General features: G+C 38.4%; 1 protein-coding gene across 33 annotated transcripts in view; it reads left to right on the top strand.

The window, feature by feature from the left end:
* Positions 1–20,062, top strand: part of ESR1 (estrogen receptor 1) — a 384,969-nt gene that overhangs the window by 265,532 nt on the left and 99,375 nt on the right. For 2 of the 33 annotated variants that reach the window (XR_014836707.1, XR_014836708.1), the window contains exon 7: positions 8,412–8,627. The gene's annotated coding sequence lies outside the window, so the exon portion shown is untranslated. 33 annotated transcript variants of the gene reach the window in all.

Below are 20,062 nucleotides of genomic sequence, written 5' to 3'. Positions count from 1 at the left end.
AAAGGGCCAGATCGTCCTTTGGAATCTAAAAAGTAGTACAGATGAACTTATTTACAAAACAGAAACAGACTCACAGACATTGAAAACAATTTTAGTTTTTTTTTTTAAGTGCAGTGAAAAGTAAAAAATTTTAGGAAAAGTCTCGAAATTCTTGAACGTGTAAGAGAGTTATTAGGGTGTCGACACTTAAAGTCACCTTCACTATTTTCCTCCTTGATCTCTCTCAGCCCTAGAGCCCTCGCCCTTTCCAGTTTTTTTTTTTTTTTTGGTCTTTTGTCTTTTTAGGGTCGCACCCGAGGCGTATGGAGGTCCCCAAATTAGGGGTCTAATTGGAGCTACAGTGGCTAACCTACACCACAGCCACAGCAATGCTGGATCCAAGACGCATCTGTGACCTACACCACAGCTCATGGCACTGCTGGTTCCTTAACCCACTGAGCGAGGCTAGGGATCAAACCCACAACCTCATGGTTCCTAGTCCGATTTGTTTCCGCTGTGCCATGACAGGAACTCCCTTTTCTAGGTGTTTGTTGTGATGCATCGAGGCCCCTCTCTGCTATAAAGGAAAATTGTACAATTCATTCTTTTGCTCCTTTGCTCTACTGAGGAAGATTAAACTTTTTTTTGAAAGGGCTTTTCCTGGATTTCTTAGGCTGGCTGGACATAGAATGGGTCGAGGTGAGTCTGGGATGCAAAGAAAGAGGGTCAAAGGGCACCTGAAATATAGTTATGCTTTTATAGAGTTCAAATGTGTGATTCTCATGTAACCACATCTTGTGCAAGGCTGACTTGGCTGCCCGAGTTCTGAGGCACCTTCTCTCAATCCCTTCCATCCCTTCCCCACAACCTCTGGCCAGATGTTAGCTTACTCACAGCGATGGAATGGTACTCATCTCCTCATCTGAAAAAAGAGCCCAAAGTAAAAGAATTGAGACAACCTTAAATCCTCCTCCTTTTTCCACCCAAGAAGTCCTTTATAGTGCCGGGCTTAGTCAATTCCCCCTTTAATTTTTCCTCAGCTCTCTTTAATGAACTCTTCGGATAATACATATCTATATTAATGGAGTCTGCTAGTCAAGAGCCTCCAGATAAATGAACCAATAAGATCTCTGAGTCTTTGCATCCGTGCTGTCTACCATCTGTCTACCTCTCTATAAAACAATACTTATTTTTAAAGAGTTGGCTCCTGGGAGTGTGGGGGCAGGCAACCCCAACATCTGTAGTGCAGACCAGCATACTGGAAGCTCAGAGAGGGCTGCAGTCTTGAGGAAGAATGCCTTCTAAGGGAAACCTCAGCCTTTGCTCTTAAGTCCTTTAGCAGAGCACACAAAGTCCATGCACACTACGGAGGATAATCTGCCTTACTTAGTTTCCTGATGGCGAATGTTAATCATATCTAAAAAAAATACATTCACTGTCACATCTAGACTGGAGTTTGACCAAACAACTGGGCACCAGAGTCTCACCAAGCTGATGCGTAAAGTTAGCCATCACACTTGATATCAAAAACCTGTCATTATAGCCTACCTGCAAACCAGAAGTAGAGAGAAATACGAGTCCTTCTGAACAGTGTCCTGTGGAATGCTGAGATCAAGGAGCCTCTTCTTAAGCCAGAAGGCAGCACGAGATGTTTGCAGTGTACTTGCCTTTACAGTTGCCCCAACTGGTAATTTCTTCCAGAGTTTGGCCTCAGGCGTGTAATATCCCACTGACTAATTTCAGAGAACTTTCATCAAAAATGGGGATGATAATGTGTATATTACTTTTTACCAGCCCAAGAATTGTAAAGGGTTCATTCCTTTTTCCTCTTTTAAAGAGTTAGATGTTTAATGCTCAAAAAAATAAGCTTCATTTATTTTTAAAAACGGGGAAAAGAGGAGAGTCTACAGAAGTGTGACTGCCTATTATTTGATAGTGTCATAACTTTGTTTTCATCTAAGGCTCAGAGATTCTGTTCTGCTTATGTAAGATTTTTATGAGTTCAATTACTGCCTATATTAGTTGAAAAATAAAAGAATAAGTCCACCAACCAGTTACATTTTTGGAGACGATGGGAGTTTAACACAACACTAAGCCAACTCTTTAATGTAGTTTTCACAGTGACTTGGTTTAATCGATTGCTAATTTTGGTATCATACCTATAGAACCTTATTTTCCTCTTATCTGAATTCTCACTTTTAATGACTCTAAAGTTGGAAAATCATGCTCTGATGGAGTTCACCTATGTGCTTAAAAAATGAAAGCAGACAATGCTAACAAATGCTTTTATAGTTTTCTCAGAATAATAAACTGGAAACAGTACATCCAACAGGAATTTATCCATTCTTAGGTTTTTTTCCCCAGCATTTATAGTGTGTCCATCTATAACATAATATAACCTTCCAAAATTCTGATAAATCAGGTCTTAGGTGCAAATTTATTTTTTGTAGCATTCTAACACTACATCAATTTAAAAGATTCTTTTTTTTTTTTTTTTTCCTAGGGTCGCACCCTTGGCATATGGAGGTTCCCAGGCTAGGGGTCTAATTGGAGCTGTAGCTGCCGGCCTACACCAAAGCCACAACAACGCGGGATCCTTAAGCCACTGAGCAAGGTCAGTAATCGATCCCACCACCTCATGGTTCCTAGTTGGATTCGTTAACCACTGCGCCACGACGGGAACTCCCACTAGAGTCATTCTTGACACAAAATTTGTTCAAATAGAATTTACATGGATTTTTTAATGTCTGGTAATGGTTGTAGTGAAGCCGTTCGTATGGTCATGTTAGGTACTAACAACTTTTTTGTTAAATATCAACTTTTTTTTTTTTTTCTTTTTAGGGCCACACCCATGGCATATGGCGAGGGGTTGAATCAGAGCTGTAGCCATTGACCTAAGGCACAGCCACAGCAACACTGGATCTGAGCCGCATCTGTGACCTACAAGGCAGCTTGCTGGGCAACTCTGGATCCTTAACGCACTGAGCGAGGTCAGGGATCGAACCTGCATCCTTCATGGATACTAGTCAGATTTATTTCCCCTCAGCCATGATGGTAACTCCTGGTAAATATCAACATGTTAGATCTCTCTTCTAAAAATTTCAATAGGAGTTCCCATTGTGGTTCAGCGAGTTAAGGCCCTAACATAGTCTGAGTCAGGATGTGGGTTCAATCCCTGGCCTCACTCAGTGGGTTAAGGATCTGGCATGGCAGCAAGCTGCAGCATACGTCACAGATGTGGCTTGGATCCATTGTTGCTGTGGCTTTGAAACAGGTCTCAGCTGTAGCTCTGATTCGGCTCCTCACCTGGGAACTTCCATATACCATAGGTGTGGCCATAAAAATAAAATAAGATAAAAATTTCAATAAAGTCTGGAGTTCCTGTTGTGGTGCAGTGGTTAACAAATCTGACTAGGAACCATGAGGTTGTGGGTTCTATCCATGTCATTGCTCAGTGGGTTGAGTATCCGGCGTTGCCGTGAGCTATAGTGTAGGTTGCAGACACAGCTCGGATTCCGTGTTGCTGTGGCTGTGGCCGGTGGCTACAGCTCTGATTAGACCCCTAGCCTGGGAACCTCCATATGCTGCAGGAGCAGGCCTAGAAAAGGCAAAAAGACCCCCCCAAAAAAATTTCAATAAAGTCTGTCCTAAAAATATATGATGGGGCAATATTTCTTAGTAAAAGCAATGCAGTATGCTACATCATTTTGTATACAATTCAAGCTTTTACTAAGCATTCAAAATGTGTGCCCTTTCTGAGATAAGTAAACAATTTAGTTGCAGTGTGAGTAAGCACAAGAACTAGAAATTGACGTGATCAAATACAGTATCTTTGATGTATAAAACTAGGTTTTCACTTTTAATTTTTACATTCTACATTGTTTGAATGTATATTTATAGAGACATAATAACTCTAAAATAATCTTTCCAACAGTAATAGCTAAAGGTTTGTCTTTTTACGTGTACAGTTGAATAAAGAAAAAAGGCAGTCGTTTCAGATATAAAATTATGAAACTGTTCCAAATGATTTTTCTGTGAATGAGAATTTCTCCCTTTTATATGACTTCAGAGGGTTATAAAACTTTCCCTTCTTTTTTTCCCAGCTTTATTGATATGTAATTGACAGATACCATTATATAAGTTAAAAGTGTATAATGTGATGATTAGATACATGTATGTATTGTGAAATAATTACAATAAGGTTAATTTACACTTCATCACCTTACATAATTATGTTTTTTTGTGTGGTGAGCACACTTAAGATCTAGCATCTTAGCAACTTTCAAGTAAATAATACGGTGCCGATGACGATAGGCACCATGTTGTACATTTGATTCTCCAAAACTTACGGAGCTTATAACTGGAAGTCTGTGCCTTTTGACCAATATTTCTTCATCTACCCCACTCGTCACCCCGTATACATCATTCTTTTCTCTGTTTCTACGAGTTCAACTTCTTCAGTTTCCTCATACCGCGTTTGTTTTCTCTGTCTTATTTCACTAAACATTTTGCCTTCAAAATCCATCCATTTTGTTGAAATGTCAGGATTTTCTTCTAGGAGTCCAATTTTTTTTTTTTTTTTTGCATATGACTATCTAATTCTTCCAGAGTCATTAATTGAAGAAATGGTCTTTTATTTTTCTCCATGGACTATTCTTGGCTCCATTGTCAATATTAGTTGACGTATGTGCCTGGATTTATTTCTGAGTTCTCAATTCTATTCCTATGGCCTATGTTCTGATTTCATGCCAGTATCATGCTGGTTTTTTTGTTTGTTTGTTTTTGTTTTTGTTTTATTTTATTTTCCCACTGTATAGCAAGGGGATCAAGTTATCCTTACATGTATACATTACATTTTTTTCCCCACCCTTTGTTCTGTTGCAACAGGAGTATCTAGACATAGTTCTCAATGCTACTCAGCAGGATCTCCTTGTAAATCTATTCTAAGTTGTGTCAATAAGCCCAAGCTTCTGATCCCTCCCACTCCCTCCCTTTCCTATCAGGCAGCCACAAGTCTGTTTTCCAAGTCCATGATTTTCTTTTCTGTGGAGATGTTCATTTGTGCTGGTTTTGATTACTATATATTTGTAACATAGTTTGAAATCACAAAGTGTGATGGCTCCGGTTTTGCTCTCATACCTGGGGATTGCTTGTGCTGTTTGGGGTCTTTTGTGGTTCCATGTGAATTTTAGGATTATTTTTTCTATTTCTGCAAAAAAATGCTATTGGACTATTGATAGGAATTACACTGACTCTATAGATGGTTTTAGGTACCGTGGACATTTTAACAATATTAATTCTAATTCATAAGCATAGAGTATCTTTTCATTTATTTGTATCTTTTTTCAATTTATTTCATCAGTGTCTTAGAGTTTTCAGTGTAGTTTTCATCTCCCTGAATGAATTACTACAAATATTTTATTGTTTTTTGATGGAATTGTAAATGAGTTTGTTATTATTTATTTTTCAGATAGTTTTTTGTTAATGTATAGAAACACAACTGATTTTTTTTTGTATTGATCTTGTATCCTGCAACTTTACTGAATTTGTTTATTACTTCCAACAGTTTTTGGAAGAGCCTTTAGGATTTTATACATATTTGATCATGTTATCTGCAAATAGAAACGATTTTACTTCTTCCTTCTGATTTGAGTATCTTTCATTTCATTCTTTTCACTTTTGTTTTCTTTTCTTATTTTCCTGCCTGATTGCTCTGGCCAGCATGATGTTGAATAGGAGTGGTGAGAGTGTGTGTCCTTGTCCTGTTTCTGATGTTAGAGGAAAACCTTTCACCATTGAGTATGATGTTAGCTGTGTAGGCTTGTCATATATGACCTTTATTATATTGAGGTATGTCCCTTCCATACCAAATTTGTTGATAGCTTTTATGATGAAAAGTTGTTGAATTTTGCCAAATGATTTTCCTGCATCTATTGAGATGATCATAATATTTTTATCTTCTGTCCTATTAATGTGGTATGTCATATGCTGATTTGGATCTCATGAACCATCCTTAAATCCCAGGGATTAACCCTACTTAGTCATGGTGTGTGATCCTTTTAATGTGCTGTTGAATTCAGCTTGCCAGTATTTTGTTGAAATATTTTGCATTTATATTCAGCAGGGATATTGGCCTATAGTTTTCTTTTCTTATAGTATCCTTGTCCAGCTTTGGTATGAGAATAATGCTGGATTTATAAAACAAGTTTGGGGGTATTCCTTCCTCTTCTTCTCTCTCTTCAATTTTTTGGGAAGAGTTTAAAAAGGATTAATATTAATTTATCTTTAAATGTTTGGTAGAATTCACCAGTGAAATCATCTGGTTTGTTGGGAGGTTTTTGATTATAGTTTCAATCTTCTTGCTCATTATGATACTTATGGAGTCTTTTTGGTTTTATAGATCTTGCTTATCTGGAAAGTATAGTATCTCATGAGAATAGTGTTTTTGGTGATATTTCATTATATCCTAATTTGGATTAATTGAGAATATCATAAGAGTAATAACTCTCTCAAATTTAGTTTTTATTTCCTATTCAGACAAACACAGTATAGAGATAATAAAATTCAAAATGTGAAATTTTAGTCATGGATAGAAATTAAATTACTGTTTTTAGCCATTCTCACCTAGTGTTTTCCATAGTTTATCTTTTTTGCACTGCTTCCGTCTGTACTTGGGTAGTCCTTTAACAGTATCAATTTTGAATAATTTTTCCCTTTTAGCACTCGCTGAAACTCTAAAATTTTTCTATGTATCTGTGTATCAAATAGACATAACTATATACATATATAGTTAAAATTAAATCTCTCACTGAAAATAATAATTTTAAATTCAGAGTTTTTTGAAGTCTTTAAAACTTTATTTAGAGACTTCTTTCACTGGTAGTACAAGGACTAGATATCCTAGATTGCCCATTGAAAAAAAAACTATAAATGCTGGATTACATGTTAAATTCTATCTTTAAAAATGCATTACTGGAGTTCCCGTCGTGGCTCAGTGGTTAACGAATCTGACTAGGAACCATGAGGTTGCAGGTTTGATCCCTAGCCTTGCTCAGTGGGTTAAGGATCTGGCATTGCCATGAGCTGTGGTGTAGGTTGCAGACGCATCTTGGATCCCACATTGCTGTGGCTCTGGTGTAGGCCGGCGGCTACAGCTCTGATTAGACCCCTAGCCTGGGAACCTCCATATGCTGCGAGAGCGGCCCAAGAAATTGCAAAAAGACCAAAAAAAAAAAAAAAAAAAAAAAAAGCATTACTGAGCTTGATGGAAAGTTTGACATTGTAAAGAACAAAAGCAAATGAAAGCAGGCATCTTGGAATGTTAGAGAGCCTGACAGCATTTATGAAAGGTGTTGTGTTCCCATTTTTACCTGCACATAGTCCAACAGAAGATTCCCACATAAATCTGGGGCTCCAAAAACTACACACTTGATGTTAGGATGAATGAGAAAACAATTCTCTCTGTGGAAAGAACAATAACAAAGGTGCCTGATACAAACTCGGTTCTGGATAGAGGAAAGGAAAATATCTTCCTTGTGAAATGATAACCACAAGCTGGCCCTCATGTGAGCTTTCAGCTAGGACTGCAGTCCAAAGGAACCACAGCCAGACTTTGTTTTAATGTAGACCCAGGTTGATAGTGACCACAGGGCACTGGGAAAAGGCAACACAAATCCTCCTGGGGGAATGGAGTTTCCAGTTGGGCCACAAAGAGTTCCCACTAAAATGTTGCAAAGGCTATGCACCCCCAGTAAGAAACAACCAAAGACCCGCCACTTCCAAAACAAACAAAACAAACACTATGAGTAAGCCAGCAGGGGGAAAAAAGATGATGGAATCAGATTCAGAGACCTCAGATATTGGAGATTTAGACACTTAATACAAAAGGTGGATGTTAAATATGTTTAAGAAGTAAAAAGGGGGTTGAACATGTTAGCAAGTAGTAAGAAGATATGAAAAACGACGACTCATTTTAAAACAGAAGAAAATAGATCTTCTGGAAATAAAATGTATAATAAATATAATGAAATCATTAGGTGGGTTAAGTGGTAGAATGGATAAAGCAGACATCTAGTGAACTAAAAAATACATTCAGACAGTTTATCAGGAATGAAGTGTAAGGAGATAAATAGATGGCAAGTATGAACTTCAATTTAAGAGACATGGAGAACAGAATGTGAAGGTGTAATACATTCTAACCAGAGTTAAAGAGGAAATAGTGAAGGGAATGAAAAAATACAGCATTCAAGAAATATGATGACTGAGAATCACCCAGAAATGTTGTAAGACACCCATCCGCAGATTCAGAAACCTCGAGTGTGCAAGCAGAAAAAACAAAAAGAACTCCATGCCAAAATCTATCCTAGTGCTTGGTAGAGCATCAAAGATGAAGAGCTTATCTTTTTTTTTTTTTTTTTTTCCCCACTGTACAGCAAGGGGGTCAGGTTATCCTTACATGTATACATGTGTGTCCCTCCCGAAGCTGCGCGCTCAGTTGAAGAGGACGACCATCCCCGGTAGAGGAGGACTGTTCTTCGGTCAAGGGTACAGAGTAGCTGCGCTCCCCTGCTAGAACCTCCAAACAAGCTCTCAAGAGCTTATCCTAAATGCAGCCAGAGGGAAAAGAGAGATCACCTTCAGAGGAAGCGGCAAGTAGATGACTGATTTATCAACAGTAACCGTGAAAATGAGAAACTAGTAGGATAATATTTTAAGTAGCCTCCAAGAATATAATTTTCAACATAGATCAGTGTGCATAGTAAAATAATCTTTCAAGAATAAAAGTTATATAATGGCGTTATCAGATAAAGAGAGTTGCCTACCCAAAAACAATCATTAAAAGAAATTGTGGAGGATGTATTTTAGGCCTAAGAAGTAAGTAAAATTCTAGAAAAAAATGTTTGATATGCAAAAAGAAATCATGAGGGAAATATTGAGAAAGATGTGAGTAAATAAAAATAAGCATTGACTAATGAAGCAATGATAATATCTAATTTGAAGATAAATAGTTAATTAGAACTAAGATAGAGGACCATGCTAGTATCTCATTTGGGAGAGGGGAAGATGATGGGGCTTGAAGTGGTCTATGAACCCTGGTATCTTTTTTTTTTTTTTTTTTGCCTATGCCCACAGCAAGCAGAAGTCCCTGGGCCAGGGATTGAACCTGCGCTACAACAGTGACACTACTGGACTGAATCCTTAACTGCCAGGCCACCAGGGAACTACCCCTTGTATCTCTTTTGTGTCCAAATTTCCTCTTCTTATAAGGAAACCAGTCAGATTGGATTAGGTCCCACCCTAATGGCCTCATTTTGACTTAATCGCCACTTTAAAGTCTTATCTCCAAAAGTAGTCTGGTTCTGAAGGACTTCCTTGGGGTCAGGACTTTAGCAGGTGATTTTGGGAGACACGCCATTCAGCTTGTAACCACTATAAATGGAACTTTTGTGGTAAAGTCCCATCTTCTGGAATAGGAAGAAATCAAAGTTATCTTGGAGGACAGAACTTGGCTATTTACCGTAGGATGATTTTTGGAGAAAATGGATATTAAATATACCAGATCTCCTCCTTTTTGATTTTATTCATGACCTGACGTATTTTTTAAAAAACTCCATAAAATAAATAGTCATAACTCAGTTACCTGCTTCTTACTTTAGTGTTATAAAACTATCATTTCTAGGGAATAGCATCATAAAAAATTATATTTTAATTTACTTTCCAGACTGTATGGCGACTCAAATTAAGAAAGCAGAGTGTGAAACCTACTTTAACGAGCAGTTGACAATTAAAAATTAATTACATGGTTCTAAAGTTCTTAAAAAAAATCTGTTTTAACCATGGTGACTATTCCTCCCCTTCAGTATTGTTTGCAATATTGCTTTTCTTGATTAATCTGGGTTTCTTTCTAGATAATGAAACATAAATTCTGGACATATTTGCTTTCTTAATACCAAATTGCACATAGAATTAAAACTTAATGAGCTTTTACTGCCATAATATCAATAGGCACAATCCATAATCTTTGGCTGCTATTGGTTTTTCAGTAAGAAATATTTTGTTGTGCAATAGAGTCATTCATATAAGAACCTTAAAACTCATCAGAAGGACAGATTTCCCAAATTACATCCCGTTATTGCCTAGTTAATTGTGCATAATTTTTATGACAGCCATTTTATTCAATATTTGCTTGTCTGAAATTGAAATATTCAGACAAACAATGCACTTTAAGGTGTCACATTTTGGAAGGGGTTCTTAGGAAAAATAATCTCCCTTTAGTTGGTGAGTAAGTGATGGGTTTCTTAGAACAAAATCGCTTGCTAATTTTACTATACAAGAAAATTAATTCAAATGGTCAGCTACATTCCAATTTGTATTCTTCTTCTAAAGTCCTCCCCTTGCACATTCTTGGATTTTGACACTCCTACACACCAGTTAAAGAATTTGTTCCAGTGTTGAAAAGAAATTGTTGCAATTAATTTCCTGGTCTCATCTCTCTTTGATGTGTCGCTATAATGCTTTGAATAACTTTTAGTGTCTGGCACTGGTTCAAGGGTAATTTCTTGACTTTGAGAAGGGGAAGACGCAATCAAGGAAAGAATATATATACATTTTTCTTAAACAGTAGACAAAAACTATTTTTGTCTAAATAGTCTAAAACATCTTTCTAGATAGGTGACCAAAACATAGATAAGTAATTGGCATAGTTGACTACTACAGAGATCTCTTCTTTTCCGGGCAGCCGTTAATGACAGAATTAGAGCAGCAGTCAGTAACATCTGACATGTCTAGGTTATCTTGCCCAAAAGAAATTCAGATAGATGAGCTCTGCAAACTGGAGCCATCTGAAGTTTGAAAATGGCTGCAGGTGTCTTAGCAGGAGACTAATTTTATTTTCTAATGATTAGAAAGAATGACCAGACCATGAACTCTAGGGTTGCGCTTCGTTTGTGTCCTGCACAGGATGTTCTGAGCAGTTTCTATTTGTAGTTGTACAGTAGTTCTAGTCCTCTTGTTCACTCTATACTTACACTTTAAGGTTTGCAGGTATTTTACCTTCCCTTGCTTCTTTACAAACTTGTTTTATATATTTATTTTTCCATATTGCCATTCCTAAAGTAATGACAGATTTCCAGTAGTAGGTAAGAAGGAAAAAAAATGATAAAACCAGTGATCTGGAGGAGATTCTTATTCATGACCTTATTCACTTTTTAACAATCGGCTCCTAGCACCCAGCAGGGGTGTGGCTGATTTTTGTGGTACTGAATTGAATTTTTCATGGAGCAAATGACAGTAAAGAAAATAGCATTACAGAAACTTTCAATCTAAGGGAAACATCAAGTATAAAATTTCTATACGTCTTATTATGGATCATGAGATTTTACCGTGTAAAACAAATCTCCATTTACACATGAGACATTCCTTAGTGACAGATCAAGGCCAACAGAATGAACTTGCGAAATATGTGTAGAATGTTTATGAAAGTGTCTGTTGTGAAATAGAAACCCAAGAATATAAGATTATTCTTATTGTTCACACAAAGTTACTGCTGCTCTAGCTTGAGTGGTTTCAACTACATTGAACTTAAAGTTTCAGATGTGTGCAATCTTTTAGTAACCCTGTTCCCTTGGGTTCCCCAGCAGCCTGTTTATCTGTCATCAGGATAAATACTTCATGTCCATAATGATATGTGCTTTCCTCAAAAGGATTGTATGTTTCAGTCGAATGTAAACATCAATACTAAGGAGTTCTGCAGTGTTTCCGGACAAATCAGATGTGTCTTCATCCTCTCTCTATAGATTTATTTACATATTATAGTTTAACATTATGTAGATTTTTTAATATGTTAGCAATATATATTTGCATAGATAATCCCATTAATTCATTCACTTTGTTTTAATTCAATCAACAAACATTCATCGGCTGCCTGCTGTGTACAAGTTAATGAAGACATAAATATGATTAAGGCAGAGTCTGTGCTCTGGAAGAGCTCACAGTCTAATGAGCAGGCTACCATGTAGAAGCCAGGGATAAACACCAGGTGAGGGCTAGAACTCAGATGCTGTGGAGACCTGGTTCATATCCCACTTTAACTGTGCTCTTGGACATGTTATATGATTTTTCTCTTGGAGCCTCTGTTTCCTTACTGGTTCAACAGGTTTAACATATAAAATGCTTATCTTAGTGAGTAGCATTTATAAAGTATTCATAGAATGTCTAGAGCAACACTTATGCAATAGAAATGTAAATTAGGCCACATATGTAACTTAAAATTTTCTAGTAGCCACACTAAGAAGGTGAAAAGAAACAGATGACATTAACTTTAATGATATATTTTATTTAATTTGATTGACAGAACACTGTAAACCAGCTATAATGGAAAAAAATAAAAATCATTTAAAATAATAAAATAGCCAGGTTAAAAAAATGTTGGTTTTTCAACATGTAATCAATATAAAATACCAATCAGCTATTTTGCTTTCTTTGTTTGGTACTGTCTTTCAAAACTGGCTTGTATTTTATACTTCAAGCTTCTCAATTTGGATTAACTTTTATTTTAATTTCATTTTTAGTTGAAATATAGTTGATTTACAATGTTTGTTAGTTCCAGGTGAACAGCAAAGTGATTGACTTATACATACTTATATATCTATATCCTTTATAGATTATTAAAAAACACCGAGTAGAATCCCCAGTGCAATACAGTAGGTCCTTGTTGGTCATCTGTTTTATATATTGTACTATGTGTATGTTAATCCCAAGCTCCTAATTTATCCCTCCCCCGCCCCTTTCTCGGGGATGTTAGCTTTCCATTGAGGATATTTGAATCTGGATTTAGATTTCATACATCCTAAGGTGGAAAAAAAAGTAGATTCGTATACCCAAGTGGTTCCAAATGCACTTAAAAGTGTTATGAAAAGAGAAACGAGTGTCAGTTTTTAAATGTAAGCTAATTAAAATGAACGAAAATTAAAAATTCTGTTCCTTAGTCACACAAACCACATTTCAAGCACTCAGCAGCCCTGGGTGGCTAGTGGCTATCAGACTGGATGGTGCAGCTCAAGAGTGACAACTGTAAGATAAGTGCTCTAACCGAGGCATGAGCAGAGAGCTCTAGGGAGTTAAGAAAGGAATCTGTGAAGTGGATCTTGAAAACCCAATAGAAACTTTCCAAGGAGAGAGGAGGAGAGAGAACCCTTCGATGTGATCTCTTGGAGGCATGTGAAGTAGCAATAGTAGACTCATTTAATCATTTAACAGGGAGTTATTGAACACACATTATGTGAGATGCAGGGGCAAGGTGTTGGGGCTTCAGTTAGACAGACATGGTCCTTGAGCTTAAGTAGCTTAGAGTCTAAAAATGATTCATAGGCCTGTTTTTTAGAGAGGTGGATATAGGTGTCATTTTGGCTGTGCCAGAATACGGTTGCTACGGCAGCTCAGATTTCCAGCTTGTCACCTTCAAGATTTCCTTGTAAAGAAGACTTTTTTGGAATTGTAGGCACATTTACTTTGCTTATTCATTTCCAGTGGGGAGTGGGGGGAGCTGTTTAAAATTTTTGTTTCTTTGTTTTTATTTATTTATTTTTTGTCTTTTCTAGGGCTGCTCCTGCCGCATATGGAGGCTCCCAGGCTAGGGTCTAGGGGGTCTAATCAGAGCTGTAGCTGCCAGCCTACACCATAGCCACAGCAACGTGGGATCTGAGTTGCGTCTGCGACCTATACCACAGCTCATGGTAACGCCAGATCCTTAATCCACTGAGCAAGGCCAGGGATCAAACCCGCAACCTCCTGGTTCCTAGTCAGATTCGTTAACCACTATGCCACAACGGGAACTCCCTAAATTTTTTTTTTTAATTGCTTGTAATTGGCATGGCTTGTACTAAAGTTTTCACATAGCATCTAGGGGCTAGTAGTCATTGGCTTGTTGGCATTTTGAGCCAAGATTGGACCAGATCTCCTTCCTGCCTTTGGCTCTTTAACTTGTATACCTGGGGCAGTGGTGGGAGTAGTTGCTATTCTGTCGCCTGTCTGGGATGTTGGACCTGTCCATGAGACAAACAGAAGATGATTTAGGTTCAGATGACTCACTTCTGCTGCTAGCAAAGACCCTCACTGAGTCCTCAGCATGTTGCTTATTTTGCAATTCTGAGTCTCTCGTAAGGATCAGGTAAGAGGTCAGATTTGCAGATTTTTATTTAGTTGACTCTGTGTAGAATTTGCCTGTTGCTTTGTTTTTGTCAACTTTCCCTGGAGATTAGGGAGGAAAAAAAAAAAGGAAAAGAAAGAAAGGAAGAAGAAAACAAACAAACTGAAATACAAAACAGACAAGAACATGGAGTTCCTGTAGTGGCGCAGCAGAAATGAATCCCACTAGGAACCATGAGGTTGCGTGTTCGAACCCTGGCCTCGCTCAGTGCGTTAAGGATCCAGCGTTGCCATGAGCTGTGATGTAGGTTGCAGATGCGGGTCAGATCCTGCGTTTCTGTGGTTCTGTCGTAGGCCGGCAGCTGTAGCTCCAATAAGACCCCAGCCTGGGAACCTCCACACACTGCAGGTGTGGCCCTAAAAAGCCAAAAAAAAAAAAAAAAAAAAAAAAAAAGGAAAGAAAGAAAGAAACAAAACAGACAAGAACAGCCTGGTCTATCTAGAAAGATTCTCAAGAAAGACTATTTTTCTACACAATAATTGTCTACACCTTAAACTATTCAGTAAAGGAGGCTTTTGTTTCCATCCTTGAATGTGTTTTATAGTATCTCATAATCCTTCTAGTTCTAGAAATCTCGTCCTAACATCTAATCCACATGTCTATTTTCTCATTGGCTGCCTTTAATAAGGCTACTTCTCATCAGTAATAAAATTCTCTTATCTTCTGGGAAATTGGGGATGAGATGAAATCAGAGTTTTCATAGAAAGCTAGTAAGGCCATTCAAACGCAGTTGTGAGGAATTAAAAATATCCAAGTAGGATTCAATTTGGGAACCGAAACACTGAAAAGAACTGATTTGGTAATCAGTTTTGGTACTTGAAGCTAGGCTCATGTCAGCACTATCACACCTAGATGTACAAATGCAGAATTTTTTACACAAAGTGATTTTTACCTCTGTTATTAAACTCTAGCCATGTTTGAGCAGACTGATTCAGTACCTGCAGTCCACCCTTGGTTGTTATAATCTGAGCCCTGGGAGGCTATTATTTGCAAGCATTAGTTGTATGATTAAAAGTGAATTTAAGTAGGTATATTATACATTTTGTGGACTAAATAATTATTTTCAGACAACCTACCTCATTAGGCATATGTAAAAGGCAAAAAAAAATTAAAGTGCATATGAGTATTAAATTTTAAAAATGTAAGAGTTCCTTCCCACCTTCTCGTCAATCCTTCATTAATTTACCAGTTCTCCTGGTGGCCGTAGCCATGTTTTAAATGATTAAAATATGTGTCTGTGTTTCCCACTGCAAGGGGAAAATCCTGACTGCCTATTGTGAAAGATAAAGAATATAGAATCTGGTATTCCTTCTGTCCCCTTTATCCACCCTTTAATTTTCATTTCATGCACAAGTGTGTGCTCTTGTGCACATGTGTGCATGTGTTGTATGGTGTCTGTGCACTTGGGTACACATGCGCGTGGGTCCGTTTTTTCTGGTAGGTTAGTTCAGGAAGAAGGTAGGTCAGGGTTGCTGCTTGCCCATCTTTCCTACCGGGAGGGAGGCTCGTGCTAGAAACATTTCTTCACAGACTGTTCCTCATAATTCAGCCTGGGTACCAGTAGGCTTTGCTGTGAACAGAGGCCCTCAGACTTCAGCTCTTTGCTAGGCTTTAGTTGCTCATTCCCGGTCTCATTGCCACCCATCAACCATCTCTCCTCCAGTAATTCACCAGACTCTTTTGTTGGTTCATGTCTTACTCCTCCAGTTGACAGCACTTTTAAGAATGTGTGCCTTTGGGAGTTCCCGTTGTGGCGCAGTGGTTAACGAATCCGACTAGGAACCATGCGGTTGCGGGTTCGGTCCCTGCCCTTGCTCAGTGGGTTAACGATCCGGCGTTGCCGTGAGCTGTGGTGTAGGTTGCAGATGCGGCTCAGATCCCAAGTTTCTGTGGCTCTGGTGTAGGCCAGTGGCTACAGCTCCGATTCGACCCCTAGCCTGGGAACCTCCATATGTCACGGGTGTGGCCCAAAGAAATAGCAAAAAGACAAAAAAAAAAAAAAAAAAAAAAAGAATGTGTGCCTTTGAGTTCTTGTTGTGGCTCAGCAGGTTAAGAACCTGGCATAATGTCCATGAGGATGTGGGTTTGATCACTGGCCTCAATCACTGGGTTAAGGACCAGGCATCGCTGCAAGCTATGGTGTAGGTCACAGACATAGCTTGGATCTGGCCGCTGCTGTGGCTGTGGTGTAGTCTGGCAGCTGCAGCTCCAATCGGACCCCCCAGCCTGGGAACCTCTACATGCCTTTCTTTTTAGAGTGCGGCCCTAAAAAGAAAGAAAGAAACAAACAAAGAGAATGTGTCTCTCTTGTATTGTCATTAGTTTTAATAGTCTCTTGGGTTATTAGCATTAATGACAAAAAGTGTACCATGTCTATCTTTTAAGCACCTATTGCTTTGTTACTTGGGTGTCTCCTAAATATGTATAGTAATTCTTTCCTCAAATAACATGAAGAGTATAAATAAATAATTGTCTTCTTTGCCTGTTATTTGGGTTTAATTTTGAGGTGAATAGAATTAAAAGCTTAAGCTTTAGATAGTTTTAAAGAATATGTTTACATTTATATGAATTTCCATAAGTAAATCTACTTCTCTTCCCTTCCATCTCTCCTTCTTTCCTCCCTCCCTCTCTTTCTACCTCTCTTTCCCTCCCTCCCTTCCTTTCTTTCTTTGATTTTATTGTCAGAACAATCAAGTTGGGTACATTGGTCAGGAACTTTACCAATGCTTTTTTTTGGTGGTGGCGGGGTGCGCACCTGCAGCATGTGAAAAAAAATCTAGAGCTAAACATAGACTTAGACTTGGTCATCAGAGTGTTTCTGAGAGAGGTGGTCCCCAAAGCACATGTAGATCAGTTGAGGGTCTAAATAGATAAAACTGTTGAATCCTATTACTTCCCACCTATACTTAATTGATATATCACAACCTTATTGTTCTCATATGATTGAGATTGCATGGCAATTAAATAATGGGATTGTTCTGTGCACATTCACCATATCTATATTAGTTTTAATAGCCTTTCTATTAATGAATGACTTTAACACTTAGAAATTATATTGTCTCTATAAGAATGTAATTGCTTTCCACTCATGCTTTGTGTATGTGTATTAAGGATGAGGGTAGGTGCACATCCATTCCGTGCTGGTATATTTGTATCTGTGACACTACACTTTTCCTCCTCCAATTTATGCTTCTTTTCATGAATATGGTCTACTATGTAGGTGGAGGCACCTGGCATTTTGTATGTCACTAGGCTTCATGAGTCCTCAGTGGAGTGTTAGATGGATGGTTAATTAGCAATGTTAATAAATATAAATAATTATAGTATTTATAATGTTAAGAAATATAAATTTAGTGCACTTAGATAAGTTCAAAGATGTTCTGAAATGTAGCAGAAATTAATTCCACAGCACTTAGAATTTTACGTCTTACGTGATTATCCAGTGTATCAACTGACCCTTTTAACAATCTGGCAGGAAGTAGAGTGGTTGTTGCTGCCCCCATTGCATAGTTAAGGGAATCAAGGTTTAGAAAGGTGAGTGAGAAAAAAAAAAGGGGGGGAGCTGCTGTTGTGGCACAGTGGAAACGAATCCAACTAGTAACCGTGAGCGATCCCTGGCCTCGCCTAGTGGGTTAAGGATCCGGTGTTGCCATGAGCTGTGGTGTAGGTTGAATATGTGGCTCGGGTCCTGCTTTGCTGTGACAATGGTGTAGGCTGGCAGCTGCAGCTCCCATTTGACCCCTAGCTTGGAAACCTCCATGTGCTGTGGATGTGGCCCTATAAAGCAAAAAAAAAAAAAAAACACTAAAAAAAATTAAAAAAAAAAAAAAAAGGTGGAATGGCTTGCCCAAGGCACACAGATACTTAATGGAGAAGCTAGGCTCTGCACCCAGTCTTACATTGACCACACTGACACCTAATTTGGAGCTCTATAAATAATATTGAAATAATGTCATTTTTCCCAGATGCAAAGAAGAAAACTTTAAGCCTTTCACGTGCCCTCACATACCTTCAGTGTTTCACAAACCCTGGTATGGAGATACCAGTAGAGGAATAACAGGTTGGGTGTACTTGGCAGCTGCAGTGAACTCACAAGTCACCTTCCTATGTTCTGAAGGTGACCATCTGTTAAGAAATCAGCCTTTATGAGCAGGGGTTGGTAGCCCTGGATCCCAAACTGCTGAACCCATAAAAGTGTTTTTGACTTCCCATGCTGGAAGACTTTCCATGCTTATCTTTCTTCCTTCTTCCACCCCTCATCTAACCATCCATCCATCCATCCATCCATCCATTCATCCATCCATCCAAGATTTATTGAGGACTCATATGCCAGAAAATAACCATGAGACGCAAAAGAGAATTGTACACAATTCTCCCAAGAGCATAAACTCATAATAAGAAAAATTTCATATGGTAAGTGATGTATAAAAGTAAGATTATAACTTAAATGTACATCTAGTAGTTGATGAGAGTATTTTTAATTTCAACATTGAAATTCTAAATATATCGTAGTCTTAATTTCTGTTTTCCAGTTTGTTTTCATTTTTGTTTCGGTTAAATCTTCAAAAACTGAATTATCAGTACTGCTACTTTGTTCCACTTATTTCACTTAAATGGCAAGATTTTAGGGGGAATTCGAGTGCCTTAGCAGCAAAAAATACTCATAGGTCAAACTGAGTCTCTCACCTGCAATTGTAATGAGTCCTACTATGGTTAATAAGTGACCATGTAACAGCAACGGGCACCGTTCTATGTACTTCAGAGTCATTGGCTCATTTTCTCATCATGGCAACCCTCTGGAGAAGGTGCTTCTTTAATTCTTTTTAAAGATGAAGAAACTGAGGCAAGGAAAAGTTAAGTAACTTTCTCGAAGTTTCTCCACTTTGAAGTGGATGAGTCAGTGTTCCAGGGGTCACGTTCTTAAGTACTCACAGCTACACTGCACTGAATAGTACCTCCCTCTGCTGTGGTTTCTTTTGAAGAAAGACCTTGCCTATCAAGAATACTAATATCTTTTCATAAACAGTTTATTTTATTTGTCCTTATAGTATGTATGAAACAAAATCCTTGCTTGTCTTTAAAAACCATGGACTTTATGACTGTGCCATGCTTACCACTGAGGCTGCTACAGAATCACAGTCAAACTTCTCCACACGATATATGGATGCTCCCCAATTTGTCTACACTCTGCCTCAGCAAATATTTCCTTCTATCAACCCACAACCTCCACTTGAGCCAATGCCACCACCTCCCTGGCATCTAGATGTGTTATGCTCGTGCCCAGGCGCAAGTCTCTGCTTGTGTGGTTTTCATGCTGCTACTGCTGCCCTGCTGTCTTCATTTCTGTCATTTTGTTTTCATTTATGTCTCCATCATGGCTTCTGGGCTGTGCCAAACCCGTCTGCCTCAGTAAACCTGTTCTCCATTGGTTTTTCTCTCCTCCAGAATTCTTGAAGCTTGTAGGTTGTGTCTCAGGATTGGGTGCCAAGCCTTGTAGTGCCTCAGTTTGATACCTATGGCACCATGTGATATGGCTCATGTTGCATATCATTTAATTTCTAGCAAGAGAGTAATAAGCATGTACATAAAAGGCAAAATTAGGACTTGGAGGATCCATCTCTCTATATAAAATAAAGTGGGAGTTCCTGTCGTGGTTCAGTGGAAACAAATCTGACTAGGAACCATGAGGTTGGGGGTTTGATCCCTGGCCTTCCTTAGGGGGTTTAAGGATCTGGCGTTGCCGTGAGCCGTGGTTTAGGTTGCAGACGCAGCTCGGATCCCGTGTTGCTGTGGCTGTGCTATAGGCTCCAATTGGACCCCTAGCCTGGGGACCTCCATATGCCACGAATGTGGCCCTGAAAAGCAAAAAAATAAAAT

This window comes from Sus scrofa, chromosome 1 (genome assembly GCF_054392235.1).
Source record: "Sus scrofa isolate SSC_HxYL_T2T_F1_AM1 chromosome 1, Sscrofa_HxYL_maternal_Yorkshire_Landrace_v2.0, whole genome shotgun sequence".
Taxonomy (NCBI): domain Eukaryota; kingdom Metazoa; phylum Chordata; class Mammalia; order Artiodactyla; family Suidae; genus Sus; species Sus scrofa.
This window is presented reverse-complemented; position numbering and strand designations above follow the sequence as displayed.